Consider the following 15,490-nt stretch of genomic DNA (forward strand, 5'->3'; position numbering starts at 1 on the left):
TTACAGAGTCACACACAGATAGCTTCACTGTGGCCGTGATAACAGCCATTACAAGGTACTGAGAGGAGCATGCACGTACACCGCTGTCCAGTGTATGTAAAATTGTCAAGCTCTGTGTTTTAGTATACGGACTGACACATGCTGTCTCTCTATAGTTTTGAATGTAATCAAACAGCAAATATACTAAACTGTTTGAAAACCTGACAAAACTATAAGGTGGAGGTCTGTAAGAATGGAACAACTCCTCGACTTATCCTTACAGAGCCACACACAGATAGCTTCACTGTGGCCGTGATAACAGCCGTTACACGGTACTGAGAGAGGAGCGTGCACGTACACCGCTGACCATTGTATGTAAAATTGTCAAGCTCCGTGTTTTAGTATACGGACTGACACACGCTGTCTCTCTATAGTTTTGAATGTAATCAAACAGCAAATATACTAAACTGTTTGAAAACCAGACAAAACTGTAAGGTGGAGGTCTGTAAGAACAGAACAACTCCTCGACTTATCCTTACAGAGTCACACACAGATAGCTTCACTGTGGCCGTGATAACAGCTGTTACACGGTACTGTGTGAGGAGCGTACACTGCCATACGGTGTGTGAAAAATGAACGCTCTGTAAATCACAAGGACAAAACAATAAAATCTGGATTGCTTTGAAAAAAACAGTTTGCTCAGCAGTGGGCACACAGCAATGCAGCTACCAGGTAGACTTAAAAGGCAGCCTAATAACTAACTGAGCTGATGCACCAAAATATAGCCTCCCCTTGCACTGCACAGTGACTGGTGTGTTGTACAGGCAAAATCGCTAGCAGCAGATTCAGTTTTTGGTATCTTCTTCCCTGCCTAACACTCTCCCTACAGAATCAGCAGCAGCTCTCCCTATTCTGAGATCAGCATGAGTAACTTGGCGGTCGGCGTCCCCGCCCTTTTATACCCCCTGTGACGCTCCACAAAGCAAGCCAATCACTTGCATGCCCTTCTCCAAGATGATGGGGACCGCTGCCTATGTCATCACGTTGCCCACAGTGTCCGTTGTTCCTGATTGGCTGCAAAAAGGGCACTCAAGCAAATTCAGTCTTTCAAAAGTGCGCAGCCCACGGCAAAATCCTGCTAGCACACGGCCAGCGCACGATCTGCGCACCCTATGCTAAAGATAGGGTGCGCAGATTGCAAGCGCCCATCTGCGCTAGTAGGCGGCAATGACCGGATGGGGCGGGGCTTAGCGGCGCCGTGCGCTGAAGGAAATAAACGCTAGTGTAAAACTAGCCTAAAGGCTCAGGAAAGATGTAATTTTTGGCAATTACAGGCAGATCGCCTCACTCTCTTCTTCTGCTCCAGGCAACAAACATCAATCCATTGCTATGAGAAACAAAGCTTCTCTTCCACACTGGAAGGAGCTAAGACTGTCATTTGAATACCATGGATTAAGTCTCCTGAGAGACCAACAAAAATTGCCAAAGCTGACTGTATTTCAAGTCAACATGGCGGGGTATTGGGAAAAGTTTTCAATTAGCAATAATCACGCCTCGGTTAAACCTCAGAAGCTACGATACTGCCACTGCGCAAAGTTGAAGGAATTGAGGTGACCAAGGGCTTCCCACTTCCAAGGCAGAGCTTGTTTAAGCCATGGTGAGTTCCAAATCCTCACTAGCCCTCCACGCTGCTTCCAGGCATCCTGGGCTTCCACATTCTAAAGGTTCAGGAAAGATGTAATTTTTGGCAATTACAGGCAGATCGCCTCACTCTCTCCTTCAGCTCCAGGCAACAAACATAAATCCATTGCTGTGGGAAGCAAGATTTCTCTTTCACACGGGAAGAAGCTAAGACTGTCATTTGCATACCATGCATTAAGTCTACTGAGAAACCAACAAAAACTGTCAAAGCTGACTGTATTTCAAATCAACAAGGTGGGGTATTGGGAAAAGTTTTCAATTAGCAAAAATCACGCTTCGGTTAAACCTCATGGGCTACGATATTGCCCCTGCACAAAGTAGAAGGAACTGTTGTGACCAAGGCCTTCCAGCTTCCAAGGCAGTGCTTGTTTAAGCCATGGTGAGTTCCAAATCACCACTTGCCCACCCACGCTGCTTCCAGGTATCCTGGGCTTCCACATTCTAAGGGCTCAGAAAAGACAAAATTTTTAGCAATTACAGGCAGATCGCCTCACTCTCTTCTTCTGCTCCAGGAAACAAACATCAATCCATTGCTATGAGAAACAAGGCTTCTCTTCCACACTGGAAGGAGCTAAGACTGTCATTTGAATACCATGGATTAAGTCTCCTGAGAGACCAACAAAAATTGCCAAAGCTGACTGTATTTCAAGTCAACATGGCGGGGTATTGGGAAAAGTTTTCAATTAGCAATAATCACGCCTCGGTTAAACCTCAGGAGCTACGATATTGCCACTGCGCAAAGTTGAGGGAATTGAGGTGACGAAGTCCTTCCCACTTCCAAATCAGAGCTTGTTTAAGCCATGGTGAGTTCCAAATCACCACTTGCCCACCCACGCTGCTTCCAGGTATCCTGGGCTTCCACATTCTAAGGGCTCAGAAAAGACATAATTTTTAGCAATTACAGGCAGATTGCCTCAGTCTCTCCTTCTGCTCCAGTCAACAAACATCAATCCATTGCTGTGGGAAGCAAGGCTTCTCTTCCACAGTGGGAGGAGCTAAGAAGACTGTCCTTTGCATACCATGGATTAAGTCTCCTGAGAGACCAACAAAAATTGCCAAAGCTGACTGTATTTCAAGTCATCATGGTGGGATATTGGGAAAAGTTTTCAATTAGCAATAATCACTCCTCGGTTAAACCTCATGGGCTACGATATTGCCACTGCGCAAACTTGAGAGAACAGTTGTGACCAAGGCCTTCCTGCTTCCAAAGCAAAGCTTGTTTAAGATATGGTGAGTTCCAAATCCTCACTAGCCCTCCCACACTGCTTCCAGGCATCCTGGGCTTCCACATTCTAAGGGCTCAGTTAAGATGTAATTTTTTGGCAATTACAGGTAGATCGCCTTACTCGCTTCTTCTGCTACAGTCAGCAAACATCAATCCATTGCTGTGGGAAGCAAGGCTTCTCTACCACACTGGGAGGAGCTAAGAATGTCCTTTGCATACCACGGATTAAGTCTCCTGAGAGACCAACAAAAATTGCCAAAGCTGACTGTATTTCAAGTCATCATGGTGGGGTATTGAGAAAAGTTTTCAATTAACAATAATCACGCCTCGGTTAAACATCATGGGCTACGATATTGCCACTGCGCAAAGTTGAAGGAACATTTGTGACCAAGGCCTTCCCGCTTCCAAGGCAGTGCTTGTTTAAGCCATGGTGAGTTCCAAATCACCACTAACCCACCCATGCTGCTTCAAGGCATCCTGGGCTTCCACATTTTAAGGCTAGTTTCACACTAGCGTTTATTTGCTGCAGCGCACGGTGCCGCTAAGCCCCGCCCCATGCCGGCTCCATGCCCGCCCCATCCGGTTATCGCCTCCCACTAGCGCACATGGGCGCTTGCGATCTGCGCACCCTATCTTTAAAAGGAAATCAGTGCATAGATGTCCAAGGTATGATAAAATCACAAATCTTTATTAGATAACACAGGTAGAAAAGCACAAACAATGACAAACAAAGGGTGACACAAGCAGAAGCAGAGCAAAGGGGTATACAGTGTCAAAAACCTCACTCTGACCCTTATCGTGAGTAAACACCTGGTGGTAAAGATAAATGAGTATCCAAGTATAAACATCCAATATATAACAGGCAGACTAGTGAAAAGCAGTAAGGGGTAAAATCCCCAGCTGGACAGCCATATAATCAGGGGTGAAGTTACAAAGACACAAAAGCAAGGTAAACATACCAGGAGGGGAGAGGGGAGAGACACTGAATCCCAAGCTCAGCTGACCCCGACGTACGTTTCGGAAATGATCTTCCTTCACTAGTCTGCCTGTTATATATTGGGTGTTTATACTTGGATACTCATTTATCTTTACCACCAGGTGTTTACTCACGATAAGGGTCAGAGTGAGCTTTTTGACACTGTATACCCCTTTGCTCTGCTTCTGCTTGTGTCACCCTTTGTTTGTCATTGTTTGTGCTTTTCTACCTGTGTTATCTAATAAAGATTTGTGATTTTATCATACCTTGGACATCTATGCACTGATTTCCTTTTGCTGCTTCTTATTGATTACAGTGTGTCCTACACTGATTTTCCATGGGCTGATTGTGTTGGTTTTCTTTTCATCTGTACCCACAATTAATATATGATGTTATACTGTTTCAGCCTTGTGGTCTGTCATTTTTATTTAGCACCCTATCTTTAGCATAGGGTGCGCAGATCGTGCGCTGGCCGTGCGCTAGCAGGAATTTGCCGTGCGCTGCGCACTTTTGAAGGTGCGCCCGTGTTCGCCGAACGCAGCATGTTGCATTTCGGCACGCATGGCGCATCTTCAAAAGTGCGCAGCGCACGCCAAATTCCTGCTAGCGCATGGCCAGTGCACGATCTGCGCACCCTATGCTAAAGATAGGGTGCGCAGATTTCAAGCGCCCATGTGCGCTAGTAGGAGGTGATAACCGGATGGGGCGGGCAGGGAGCCAGTAGGGGGCGGGGCTTAGCAGCGCCGTGCACTGCAGCAAAAAAACGTTAGTGTGAAATTAGCCTAAGGGCTCAGGAAAAACATAATTTTTGGCAATTACAGGCAATTCGCCTCACTCTCTCCTTCTGCTACAGGCAACAAACATCAATCCATTGCTGTGGGAAGCAAGGCTTCTCTTCCACACTGGGTGGAGCTAAGACTCTGTCATTTGCATCCATGGATTAAGTCTCCTGAGACCAACAAAAATTGCCAAAGCTGACTATATATCAAGTCATCATGGCAGGATATTGGGAAAAGTTTTCAATTAGCAATAATCACGCCTCGGTTAAACCTCATGGGCTACGATATTGCCACTGCGCAAAGTTGAAAGAACTGTTGTGACCAAGGCCTTCCCGCTTCCAAGGCAGAGCTTGCTTAACCCCTTCCTGACATCAGACATACTATCCCGTCCATGGGACCCGGGCCCCTATGCCCATGGACGGGATAGTACGTCTACCGCGATCAGCGGCGCCCACGTGGTGAGCGCCGCTGATCGTGGCCGGGTGTCAGCTGATTATCACAGCTGACACCCGACACGTTAACCCCTTGCACACTGCGATCAAACATGATCGCGGTGTACCGGGGGTTAAATGGAAGCATCGGCAGGGAGGGGGCTCCCTCTGTGCTTCCCTGAGCCCCCCACGGCAGCGCAATGTGCAGCGCTGCTGCTGGGGTCTCTTTCTGTACAGGCCCCCGAATCCAAGATGACGATGGGGGCCGGTAGGGAGCTGATTTCCTCATGCCTGCAAAGCACAGGCATGAGGAAGTCTGCAGTAGTGCCTGTGACAGATCGCTGATCTGTCACAGTGATCTGTGATGTGACAGATCAGCGATCTGTCACAGGACAGTGATGTCCCACCTGGGACTACGTAATATAGTTAAAAAAAAAAAAGTGTTAAAATAATTTTAAAAAAAAATCGCCAAATAAATTAGAAAAAAAAATATTCCCCCAATAAATCCATTTTTTCAAAATAAAAAACCAAAACAATAAAAGTATACATATTAGGTATCGCCGTGTCCGTAACGACCCGCCCTATAAAACTGTCCAATTAGTTAACCCCTTTAGCGAATCCCTTAAAAAATAAAAATAAAAAACAAAGCAAAAAAATAATGATTTATTATCATACCGCCAAACAAAAAGTGCAATAACGCGCGATCAAAAAGATGCATATAAATATCCATGGTACCGCTGAAAACGTCATCTTGTCCCGCAAAAAACGAGCTGCCATGCAGCATCATCAGGGAAAAAATAAAAAAGTTATAGCTCGCAGAATAAAGCGATGCAAAAATAATTATTTTTTATATAAAATAGTTTTCATTGCATAAAACCGACAAAACATAAAAAACGACCTAAATGAGGTATCGCTGTAACCGTATTGACCCGAAGAATAAAACCGCTTTATCAATTTTACCACACGCGGAACGGTGTAAACGCACCCCCCCAAAAGAAATTCATGAAACGCTGGTTTTTGTTCATTCAGCGTCCCAAAAATCGGAATAAAAAGCAATCAAAAAATGTCACGTGCCCGAATATGGTACCAATAAAACCGTCAACTCGTCCTGCAAAAAATAAGACCTCACATGAGTCGGTGGGTCAAAATACGAGAAGAGAAGAAAAAGAACCACTGCAAATAGCGCACACTGAACCAGTACAAAAACAATGTTTTATTGATGCAGCAATACAATTAAAAACATAATAAAAGCATATGAAGCATCCCACAATATATAACAGTGAAGTATGGCATATCACAATTATAGATTATGCTGTAATAACCTGTATATCAACCATGTGGTCCAACCTCACTGCAATTAATCACAACAACCACCCCATAAACCTGCTCATGGAGACCAAGGGCCCTAATATTGCACAATCGCTGCATGAAATAATTCCATGCATGTGTCCCTAAATATTCACTGGTTAGGGCACACAGGCCATAATAAGCCAACAGCAATATGGCCAATGCCCACAATCCAATATTCAATTGTACCACACAAAAATTACTCCAGAGCAACCAATAATAAGGTCGCAGTGAAAATACAGCTATAACCAAGTGGGTGCTACACCCAGGATCATACCCCACGCGTATCGCCGCAACCCATGCGGCTTCATCAGGTGGGTCAAAATACGGAAAAATTATAGCTCTCAATATGTGGTGATGCAAAAACTATTTTTACAATAAAAAGCGTCTTTTAGCCTATGACAGCTGCCAAATATAAAAACTCACCACAAATAGTAAATCAAACCCCCTGTTATCACCCCCTTAGTTAGGGAAAAATAATAAAATTAAAAGAAAATGTATTTATTTCCATTTTCCCATTAGGGTTAGGGTTATGGCTAGGGTTAGGGCTAGGGTTAGGTGGGGGTTAGGGTTGGAGTTAGAATTGGGGGGTTTCCACTGTTTGGGCACATCAGGTGCTCTCCAAATGCAACATGGCGTCTGATCTCAATTCCAGCCAATTCTGAGTTGAAAAAGTCAAATGGTGCTCCTTCCCTTCCAGCTCTGCCATGCACCCAAACAGTGTTCTACCCCCACATATAGGGTATCAGCCTACTCAGGACAAATTGCAAAACAACTTTTGGGGTCCAATTTCTCCTGTTACTCTTAGGAAAATAAAAAATTGGGGGCAAAAATATCATTTTTGTGGGAAAAAAAATGATTTTTTTATTTTCACGCCCGGGCGCTTTAAACTTCTGTGAAGCACTTGGGGGTTCAAAGTGCTCACCACACATCTAGATAAGTTCCGTGGGGGGTCTAGTGTCCAAAATTGGGACACTTGTGGGGAGTTTCAATAGTTTAGGTACATCAGGGGCTCTCCAAATGCACATGACACCCGCAGACCATTCCATCAAAGTCTGCATTCCAAAACATCACTACTTCCCTTCCGAGCCCCGACGTGTGTCCATACAGTAGTTTTCTCCCACATATGGGGTGTCAGCGTACTCAGGACAAATTGGACAACAACTTTTGGGGTTCAATTTCTCCTGTTACCCTTGGGAAAATTAAAAAATTAGGGACTAATTGATCATGCTTGTGGAAAAAATAAAAAATATCATATTTTCATGCCCGGGCATTATAAACTTCTGTGAAGCCCTTGGGGGTTCAAAGTGCTCACCACACATCTAGATTAGTTCTGTGGGGGGTTTACTGTCCAAAATGGGGTCACTTGTGGGGAGTTTCAATAGTTTATGTACATCAGGGGCTCTCCAAACGCACATGACACCCGCAGACCATTCCATCAAAGTCTGCATTCCAAAACGTCACTACTTCCCTTCCGAGCCCCGACGTGTGCCCATACAATAGTTTTCTCCCACATATGGGGTGTCAGTGTATGCAGGACAAATTGGACAACAACTTTTGGGGTTCAATTTCTCCAGATACCCTTGGGAAAATAAAAAAAATTGGGGACGAATTGATCATGTTTGTGGAAAAAATAAAAAATTTTTATTTTCATGCCCGGGCATTATAAACTTCTGTGAAGCCCTTGGGGGTTCAAAGTGCTCACCACACATCTAGATAAGTTCCTTAGGGGGTCTAGTTTCCAAAATGGGGTCATTTGTGGGGGTTTCCACTGTTTAGGTACATTAGGGGCTCTCCAAAGGCAACATGACACCCGCAGACCATTCCATCAAAGTCTGCATTCCAAAACATCACTACTTCCCTTCCAAGCCCCGACATGTGCCCATACAGTAGTTTTCTCCCACATATGGGGCATCAGCGTACTCAGGACAAATTGGACAGCAACTTTTGGGGTACAATTTCTCCTGTTACCCTTGTGAAAATAAAAAAAATTGGTGACTAAAAGATCATGTTTGTGGAAAAAATACAATTTTTTTATTTTAACGCCCGGGCGTTATAAACTTCTGTGAAGCACTGGGGGGTTTAAAGTGCTCACCACACATCTAGATAAGTTCCTTGGGGGGTCTAGTTTCCAAAATGGGGTCATTTGTGGGGGGTTTCTGCTGTTTTGCTACATCAGGGGTTTTGCAATCGCGACATGGTGTCTGATCTCAATTCCAGCCAAAAACGTCAAATGGCGCTGCTTCCCTTCTGAGCTCTGCCATGTGCTCAAATAGTGGTTTACCCCCACATGTGGGGTATCAGCGTACTCAGGACAAATTGCACAATAACTTTTAGGGTCCTGTTACCCTTGGAATAATAAGAATTGAGGGTGAAAAGATCATTTTTTTGGAAAAAATATGATTTTTTAATTGTACTGCTGTACGTTATAAACCTCTGTGAAGCCCTTGTGGGTTCAAAGTTCTCACCACATATCTAGATAAGTTCCTTAGGGGGTCTAGTTTCCAAAATGGTGTCATTTGTGGGGGGTTTCCACTGTTTTGGTACATCAGGGGTTTTCCAATTGCGACATGGTGTCCGATCTCAATTCCAGCCAAAAACGTCAAATGGCGCTGCTTCCCTTCCGAGCTCTGCCATGCGCTCAAATAGTGGTTTACCCCCACATGTGGGGTATCAGCGTACTCAGGACAAATTGCACAATAACTTTTAGGGTCCTGTTACCCTTGGGAAAATAAAAATTGGGAGTGAAAAGATCATTTTTGTGGAAAAAATATGATTTTTTAATTGTACCGCTGTACGTTATAAACTTCTGTGAAGCCCTTGTGGGTTCAAAGTTCTCACCACATATCTAGATAAGTTCCTTGGGGGTCTAGTTTCCAAAATGGAGTCAATTGTGGGGGGTTTCCACTGTTTAGGTACATCAGGGGCTCTCCAAACGTGACATGGCGTCCGATCTGAATTCCAGCCAATTTTGCATTGAAAAAGTCAAACGGCGCTCCTTCCCTTCTTAGCTCTGCCATGCGCCGAAACAGTGGTTCCCCCCCACATATCAGATATCATCGTACTCAGGACAAATTGCACAATAACTTTTCCAGTCCAAATTCTCCTGTTACCCTTGGTAAAATAAAAAAAATTGAACCTGAAGTATTTTTTTGTGAAAAAAATTTAGATGTTCATTTTTTTTTTAAATATTCAAAAAATTCCTGTGACGCACCTAAAGGGTTAACAAAGTTCTTGAATGTGGTTTTGAGCACCATAAGGGGTGCAGTTTTTAGAATGGTGTCAATTTTGGGTATTTTTTATCATATAGACCCCTCAAAGAAGCTTCAAATGTGATGTGGTCCGTAAAAATAAAAAGGTGTTGCAAAAATGAGAAATCACTGGTCAAATTTTAACCCTTATAACTTTCTAACAAAAAAAAAATTTGGTTCCAAAATTGTGCTGATGTAAAGTAAACATGTGGGAAATGTTACTTATCAAGTTTTTTTTGTGCCGTATCTCTGTGATTTAAGGGCATAAAAATTCAAAGTTGGAAAATTGCGAAATTTTCGCCAAATTTCCGTTTTTTTCACAAATAAACACCAGTTGTTTGAATGAAATTTTATGACTATCATGAAGTACAATATGTTACAAGAAAACATTGTCAGAATCTCCGGGATCCATGGAAGCGTTCCAGAGCTATGACCTCATAAAGGGACAGTGGTCAGAATTGTAAAAATTGGTCCGGTCATGAACGTGCAAACCACCCTTGGGGGTGAAGGGGTTAAGCCATGGTGAGTTCCAAATAACCACTAGCCCTCCCACGCTGATTCCAGGCATCCACATTCTAAGGGCTCAGTTAAGATGCAATTTTTGGCAATTACAGGCAGATCGCCTCACTCTATTCTTCTGCTCCAGGCAACAAACATCAACCCATTGCTGTCAGAAGAAAGACTTCTCTTCCACACTGGGAGGAGCTAAGACTCTTTCATTTGCATACAACGGATTAAGTCTCCTGAGAGACCAGCAAAAATTGCCAAAGCTGACTTACTAGTAATCACGCCTCGGTTAAACCTCATGGGCTACGATATTGCCACTGTGCAAAGTAGAAGAAACTGAGGTGACCAAGGCCTTCCTGCTTCCAAGGCAGAGCTTGTTTAAGCCATGGTGAGTTCCAAATCACCACTAGCCCTCCCACGCTGCTTCCAGGCATGCTGGGCTTCCACATTCTAAGCGCTCAGAAAAGAAGTAATTTTTGGTAATTATAGGCAGATCGCCTCACTTTCTCCTTCTGCTCCAGGCAACAAACATCAATCCATTGCTGTGGGAAGCACAGCTTCTCTTCCACACTGGAAGGAGCTAAGGCCGGTTTCACATTAGCGCATTTTCAGCGCGCGCACGGCCGGGGGTAGCTCCGCCCCCGAGCCGGCTCTCTGCCCGGCGTGCCCGCCCCTTCCTTGTAGCGCCGCCTCCTAGCGGACAGCGGCGCCTGCGATCGGCGCACCCTATCTTTAGCATAGGGTGCGCCGATCGTGCGCAGGTCGTGCGCTAGTTGCGCTTTGACCTGCGCTGCGCACTTTTGACGGTGCGCCGTGCGCGCCAAAATCGAACTTTTCGGATTTTGGCGCGCACGGCGCACCGTCAAAAGTGCGCAGCGCAGGTCAAAGCGCAACTAGCGCACGGCCTGCGCACGATCGGCGCACCCTATGCTAAAGATAGGTTGCGCCGATCGCAGGCGCCGCTGTCCGCTAGGAGGCGGCGCTACAAGGAAGGGGCGGGCACGCCGGGCAGAGAGCCGGCTCGGGGGCGGAGCTACCCCCGGCCGTGCGCGCGCTGAAAATGCGCTAATGTGAAACCGGCCTAAGACTCTGTCATTTGCATACCATGGATTAAGTCACTTGAGAGACCAACAAAAATTGCCAAAGCTGACTGTATTTCAAGCAATCATAGCGGGGTATTGGGATAAGTTTTCAATTAGCAATAACCACGCCTCAGTTAAACCTCATGGGCTACGATATTGCCACGGCGCAAAGATGAACCAACTGATGTGACCAAGGGCTTCCCACTTCCAAGGCAGAACTTGTTTAAGCCATGGTGAGTTTCAAATCACCACTAGCCCTCCCACGCTGCTTCCAGGCATCCTGGGCTTCCACATGCTAAGGGCTCAGTAAAGACATAATTTTGGGCAATTACAGGCAGATGGCCTCACTCTCTCCTTCTGCTCCAGGCAACAAACATCAATCCATTGCTGTGGGAAGCAAGGCTTCTCTTCCACGCTTGGAGAAGCTAAGTCTCCTGAGAGACCAACAAAAATTGCCAAAGCGGACTGTATTTCAAGTCATCATGGCGGGGTATTGGGAAAAGTTTTCAATTAGCAATAATCATGCCTCAGTTAAACCTCATGGGCTACGATAGTGCCACTGTGCAAAGTTAAAGGAACTGAGGTGACCAAGGCCTTCCAGCTTCCAAGGCAGAGCTTGTTTAAGCCATGGTGAGTTCCAAATCACCACTAGCCCTCCCACGATGCTTCCAGGCATCCTGGGCTTCCACATTCTAAGGGCTCAGAAGAGACATAATTTTTGGCAATTACAGGCAGATTGCCTCACTCTCTCCTTCTGCTCCAGGCAACAAACATCAATCCATTGCTGTGGAAAGCAATGGATTTCTTCCACACTGAGAGGAGCTAAGACTGTCATTTGCATACCATGGATTAAGCCTCCTGAGAGACGAACAAAAACTGCCAAAGCTGACTGCACTTCAAGTCATCACGGCGGGGTATTGGGAAAAGTTTTCAATTAGCAATAATCACAGCTCGGTTAACCCTCATGGACTATGATATTGCCACTGCACAAAGTTAAAGGAACTGTTGTGACCAAGGCCTTCCAGCTTCCAAGGCAGTGCTTGGTTAAGCCATGGTGAGTTCCAAATCACCACTTGCCCACCCACGCTGCTTCCAGGGATCCTTGGCTTCCACATTCTAAGGGATCAGAAAGACGGAATTTTTGGCAATTGCAAGCAAATCACCTAACTCTCTCTTTCTGCTCCAGGCAACAAACACCAATCCATTGCTGGAAGAAGCAAGCCATCTCTTCCACACTGGGAGGAGCTAAGACTCCATCATTTGCATACCATGGATTAAGTCTCCTGAGTGACCAACAAAAATTGCCAAAGCTGACTGTATTTCAAGTCATCATGGCGGGGTATTGGGAAAAGTTTTCAATTAGCAATAATCACGCCTCGGTTAAACCTCATAGTCTAGGATATTGCCACTGCACAAAGTTGAAAGAACAGTTGTGACCAAGGCCTTCCCGCTTCCAAAGCAGAGCTTGTTTAACCCTCCGTCAGGAACAATGGATCTGACAGGCGCAGCTCTTCTACTTTCATTTCTCCCTTCTCACCAGATTTTCAGGAAACCCCCTCCCTCTAGATAGTTTCCTGGCTCTAGCTGCTGTGTGAAACCTGATACCACAGTTGGTCTGCAGAGCTTCAGGATGGAAGATATAGCTGTGCTGGCTTCTCAGGCTCATTGGTCCCGAACACATCACACTTTTTAAGGATGGTATGTAATGTTTTTAGTCATTACTAGAGTTGAGCGAAACGGGTCGAAAAATTTCAAAAGTCGCCGACTTTTGGCAAAGTCGGGTTTCATGAAACGAATCCCGACCCTAGGATGAGGTCGGCCACGAGGTCGGCGACTTACGCGCCAAAGTCGCGTTTCAAAAGTTTGTTTTGCGCTCTTTTTCAGCCAATCAGGATCCACGGACACTGTGGGCAACGTGATGACATAGGCAGGGGTCACCACCATCTTTCAGAAGGGCATGCAAGTGATTGGCTTGCTTTGGTGGGCGTCACAGGGGGTATAAAAGGGCGTGCACGCCGACCGCCATCTTACTTCTGCCGATCTCAGTATAGGGAGAGGTTGCTGCTGATTCTGTAGGGAGAGCGTTAGGCAGGGAAGAAGACAAAAAAACTGCTTCTGCTGCTAGCGATTTGGCCTGCACAACACACCAGTCACTGTGTGTGCAGTGCAAGGGGAGGCTATATAGTGGTGTATCAGTGGTGTTGGTTGTTGGGCTGCCTTCTAAGGCTTCCTGACATTCCTGCATTGCTGTTTACCCACTGCTCCGCAAACTGCTTTTTTAAAAGCAATCCCAATTTTTTTTTTTGTCCTGCTGAGAAGAAAAAAAAACTGCTTCTGCTGCTAGCGATTTGGCCTGCACAACACACCAGTCACTGTGTGTGCAGTGCAAGGGGAGGCTATATTGTGGTGTATCAGTGGTGTTGGTTGTTGGGCTGCCTTTTAAGGCTTCCTGACAGGCTGGCATTGCTGTTTACCCACTGCTCTGCAAACTGCTTTTTTAAAAGCAATCCAATCTCCCTTATCCTCTAGTCACTTTTGTCACAGCTGTGCCATCGAGCCTGTGACATAGCGCTCAGATATCTGTGGGCCTCACACATTCCAAAAGTGTCCAGTGTCCACAAGTGTGTGCAGAAATTCAAAATCTCCCTTATCCTCTCGTCACTTTTGTCACAGCTGTGCCATCGAGCCTGTCACATAGCGCTCAGATATCAGTGGGCCTCACACAATCCAAAAGTGTCCAGTGTCCACAAGTGTCTGCAGAAATTCAAAATCTCCCTTATCCTCTCGTCACTTTTGTCACAGCTGTGCCATTGAGCCTGTGACATAGCGCTCAGATATCAGTGGCCCTCACACAATCCAAAAGTGTCCAGTGTCCACAAGTGTCTGCAGAAATTCAAAATCTCCCTTATCCTCTCGTCACTTTTGTCACAGCTGTGCCATCGAGCCTGTCACATAGCGCTCAGATATCAGTGGGCCTCACACAATCCAAAAGTGTCCAGTGTCCACAAGTGTCTGCAGAAATTCAAAATCTCCCTTATCCTCTAGTCACTTTGGTCACAGCTGTGCCATCGAGCCAGTCACATAGGGCTCAGATATTCATTGGGCCTCACACAATAAAAAAGTGTCCAGTGTCCACAAGTGTGTGCAGAAATTCAAAATCTCCCTTATCCTCTCATCACTTTTGTCACAGCTGTGCCATCGAGCCTGTCACATAGCGCTCAGATATTCATTGGGCCTCACACAATCCAAAAGTGTCCAGTGTCCACAAGTGTCTGCAGAAATTCAAAATCTCCCTTATCCTCTAGTCACTTTGGTCACAGCTGTGCCATCGAGCCTGTGACATAGCGCTCAGATATCAGTGGGCCTCACACAATCCAAAAGTGTCCAGTGTCCACAAGTGTCTGCAGAAATTCAAAATCTCCCTTATCCTCTCGTCACTTTTGTCACAGCTGTGCCATCGAGCCTGTCACATAGAGCTCAGATATCAGTGGGCCTCACACAATCCAAAAGTGTCCAGTGTCCACAAGTGTCTGCAGAAATTCAAAATCTCCCTTATCCTCTCGTCACTTTTGTCACAGCTGTGCCATCGAGCCTGTGACATAGAGCTCAGATATCAGTGGCCCTCACACAATCCAAAAGTGTCCAGTGTCCACAAGTGTCTGCAGAAATTCAAAATCTCCCTTATCCTCTCGTCACTTTTGTCACAGCTGTGCCATAGAGCCTGTCACATAGCGCTCAGATATCCTCAGATGCAGGGTCCACAGGGGACAGCGGTGGTGGGACAGTGCTGCCTAGCCCACGGTATAGGAAACAGTTGGCTGTAGGCGTTCGACCCTCCTCCTCCTCCAGAAGCGAAAGCTCGTCCACAGAGCGCAGTCGTACGAGCACTCCATCTGCAGCTGCCACTGTTGCACACGATGTGTCCCCCTATCGAGCAGCTAATGGAAAGCGTCAGCAGGCTGTGTTGCAGATGATGTGTTTGGGCAACAGACACACCGCCGAGGTGCTGGCCGAGTACTTGAAGCGACAAACTGAGTCATGGCTGGGCAGTGTACATCTTGAGGCAGGCAAGGTAGTTAGTGATAACGGCCGTAATTTTGTGGCAGCCATAGCCCTTTCAAAACTCAGCCATATACCTTGCTTGGCTCACACCTTGAACCTGGTGGTGCAGTGCTTCCTCAAAAATTATCCGGAGTTAACAGCCCTGCTCCA

At 45.9% G+C, this 15,490-nt stretch overlaps 10 non-coding genes and 1 pseudogene across 10 annotated transcripts; all 11 read right to left on the bottom strand.

The window, feature by feature from the left end:
* Positions 1-1,436: 1,436 nt before the first annotated feature.
* On the bottom strand, positions 1,437-1,577 carry LOC141060911 (U4 spliceosomal RNA). The gene has a single exon (XR_012222822.1). It is a non-coding gene; the product is annotated as a U4 spliceosomal RNA (small nuclear RNA).
* Positions 1,578-1,859: 282 nt separating this feature from the next.
* LOC141062715 (U4 spliceosomal RNA) lies at positions 1,860-2,000 on the bottom strand. The gene has a single exon (XR_012224456.1). It is a non-coding gene; the product is annotated as a U4 spliceosomal RNA (small nuclear RNA).
* A 283-nt stretch (positions 2,001-2,283) lies between these two features.
* On the bottom strand, positions 2,284-2,424 carry LOC141060917 (U4 spliceosomal RNA). The gene has a single exon (XR_012222827.1). It is a non-coding gene; the product is annotated as a U4 spliceosomal RNA (small nuclear RNA).
* A 286-nt stretch (positions 2,425-2,710) lies between these two features.
* Positions 2,711-2,851, bottom strand: LOC141062110 (U4 spliceosomal RNA). Its single transcript, XR_012223908.1, has one exon. It is a non-coding gene; the product is annotated as a U4 spliceosomal RNA (small nuclear RNA).
* Positions 2,852-3,135: 284 nt separating this feature from the next.
* Positions 3,136-3,276, bottom strand: LOC141062182 (U4 spliceosomal RNA). The gene has a single exon (XR_012223974.1). It is a non-coding gene; the product is annotated as a U4 spliceosomal RNA (small nuclear RNA).
* A 1,550-nt stretch (positions 3,277-4,826) lies between these two features.
* Positions 4,827-4,965, bottom strand: LOC141061267 (U4 spliceosomal RNA). The gene has a single exon (XR_012223144.1). It is a non-coding gene; the product is annotated as a U4 spliceosomal RNA (small nuclear RNA).
* Positions 4,966-10,428: 5,463 nt separating this feature from the next.
* LOC141062785 (U4 spliceosomal RNA) lies at positions 10,429-10,525 on the bottom strand (annotated as a pseudogene).
* A 786-nt stretch (positions 10,526-11,311) lies between these two features.
* Positions 11,312-11,452, bottom strand: LOC141062386 (U4 spliceosomal RNA). Its single transcript, XR_012224158.1, has one exon. It is a non-coding gene; the product is annotated as a U4 spliceosomal RNA (small nuclear RNA).
* A 256-nt stretch (positions 11,453-11,708) lies between these two features.
* LOC141061785 (U4 spliceosomal RNA) lies at positions 11,709-11,849 on the bottom strand. Its single transcript, XR_012223614.1, has one exon. It is a non-coding gene; the product is annotated as a U4 spliceosomal RNA (small nuclear RNA).
* Positions 11,850-12,132: 283 nt separating this feature from the next.
* Positions 12,133-12,273, bottom strand: LOC141062474 (U4 spliceosomal RNA). The gene has a single exon (XR_012224237.1). It is a non-coding gene; the product is annotated as a U4 spliceosomal RNA (small nuclear RNA).
* Positions 12,274-12,557: 284 nt separating this feature from the next.
* Positions 12,558-12,698, bottom strand: LOC141062017 (U4 spliceosomal RNA). Its single transcript, XR_012223824.1, has one exon. It is a non-coding gene; the product is annotated as a U4 spliceosomal RNA (small nuclear RNA).
* Between the last annotated feature and the right edge of the window lie 2,792 nt (positions 12,699-15,490).

Source organism: Dendrobates tinctorius, unplaced genomic scaffold (genome assembly GCF_039654945.1).
Source record: "Dendrobates tinctorius isolate UK_male_01 unplaced genomic scaffold, ASM3965494v1 ptg000245l, whole genome shotgun sequence".
Lineage (NCBI taxonomy): Eukaryota > Metazoa > Chordata > Amphibia > Anura > Dendrobatidae > Dendrobates > Dendrobates tinctorius.